This window comes from Castanea sativa, chromosome 11 (genome assembly GCF_040712315.1).
Source record: "Castanea sativa cultivar Marrone di Chiusa Pesio chromosome 11, ASM4071231v1".
NCBI lineage: Eukaryota > Viridiplantae > Streptophyta > Magnoliopsida > Fagales > Fagaceae > Castanea > Castanea sativa.
The window spans coordinates 42,321,160-42,323,415 of record NC_134023.1 but is presented as its reverse complement, the minus strand read 5'-3'; positions in this window follow the sequence as shown (position 1 = coordinate 42,323,415).

The following is a 2,256-nucleotide window of genomic DNA, read 5'->3' as shown; positions in this document are numbered from 1 at the left end:
GAAACCTCAAATGTGTGCACTTAAGAAGAGTCTCGCTACTGGATCTCGCGACTGGAGAGTCGCCAAAGGTGGCACACGCGTGGAGTATGCAGGGGAGCTAAAGGGTCGTGATAGTTGGAGTACTAAAGGAAAAAACTTCCAGTCTGGCCAGGTAGTTAGCTCGCAACTCATTCCAGTCGCGAGGTCAAGTCACCAGAATGCCCTGTTTGGATAAAACCTGACGTTTCACATTCCTCATATACTCTACTATAAATACCTTTATACCCACGAAATGTAGAGAGATTTCAGAGAGAATTTTGAGAGAGAAACCCTAGAGAAAAACAAGATTGACTCATCCACAATCTTCATTTTTTTGATTCTTCAAATTCCTCTACTTTCACTGTTTCCATTGACATATCCTTGAGAGGTACATTTGTCAAATCCTCATCTCACCATACCCATATTAGTGAGGAGGTATTTTGGTGCTTGGGAAGCAGTTCAGAAGGGACCAATTCATTTTGGTTGATGCAATGGGCAATTGCGGGGTCCGGTAAGCTAGAAAAGACAAGGTTTGATGTAACCCTATTGGAGTAAGAAGCTTAGAGGGCTTAGGTATATTGGGTAAATTAGGCTTGGAGGGTCTTCTACTATTCAAGTATCCCAACTTCATTCTCTAGTGGATTATTGACCGCTTGGAAGACGGCGGAGAGGTTTTTCGCCGAGTTTTTTAGTTTCCTCTTCAATAACACATCGTTGTGTTATCTTTGTGTTTCCATCTTTCTTCCCTTTCTCTTTACTTTTTAATTATTGCTGTATTTGTGATTAAATATGGTTTAGAGTGTGTTACCATTTTAGTCATAGCTTATATTTCATTTTCCGCACATATATTGTTTGTTTATAAGCTTGTGTTGGTAATTTTGATTTGGGGGTCTAAACGTTCATAGGTGTTTTACATACTATTTGAACTTTCAATCCGACTCTCAATAAACAAATAAATAGATAAAAATTTGACAACTATCCCTAACCATTGTCCTTTATGGATTAATCTTTGAGGTTCCAAAATACGGATCTCTTGCTACATTTTAGTCACCAATGTGAACTATTGATGTATAGGAGATTGCCATTCATATCAAGTGCTTTCAATTATCTAGCATTGCCTAGAGTAACTACTTTGAACGTTAAAAATCTTGTAAAAATGCGATGTTGATTTTTTTTTTCTCTTTATTTTGGGATTGCAAATAATTTTCTTATAAATCATAAATGACAAATTTGTTATCAATATGGAATTTTTATTGATCCTCAAAGTTACATAATTATAAGAGAAATTACAGTATTGAAAATAGAAAAGAAAAAAAAAGTGGTATTCCTAATCTTATATTATTCACTAAAAAATTAATAAAATTATAACAGTTAAATTTAGGCTTCGTGTAATGACTTGCTAAAAAAAACAAACAAACAAAGCAAGTCTTTACATATAGTAACACCTATGTTACTATCTTTTTTAAAATAATAATAATAATAATAATAATAATAATAATAATAATAATAATAATAATAATAATAATAATAACAATGCTATAGAGTATAGACACAACAAAAGAGCACAAAAATTTCATAACATTGCACATAACATTATTTCTCTAAAAGAAAGAGAATTATTATGCTCCTAATTTCACGTGATATCTTTAGGAACAAATGACCCCAAAAAGATGGATTTAGATCTTCTAGATTTCCTAGGGTATTCAATCAAAAGATTTCATTAAATCCTAACCACACTTTAATAATTTAATGGTCTAAATTTTGTTATATCAGCATTCTACTAACAATATTCTTAAAATAATAAAGTAAAGTTGCAAATAAAACAAATAAGATTATTGTTAGTGGAATGTTGACATGGCAAAATCTAGATCATTAAATCATTAAAGAATTGTTAAAATTTAAGGAAATCTATTGGATAGAGTACTCTAGGAAGTTTAGAGGATTTGAATTCTAAAATGATCCGTAGAGAGAGAGAGAGAGTTCTCACCCAAATGAACCTCCTTAAGAGTCTGTTCATTTGGGTGGAAAATAGGGAGGATGGAAAATAGAGGAAGGAAAATAGGATGGAAAATACTGTTTTCCACTGTTCGTTTAGGGAAGAAAAATAGGAAGGAGAGAAAACTGGGGAGAAAGTTTTCTCTCCGGGCCCACATTTTTTTCCTTCCAAATCGGAAGGAAAATCTGGAGAGAAAAGTGTTATGGTAGCACTTTTACAAAAATACCCTCTTCCCACCTATT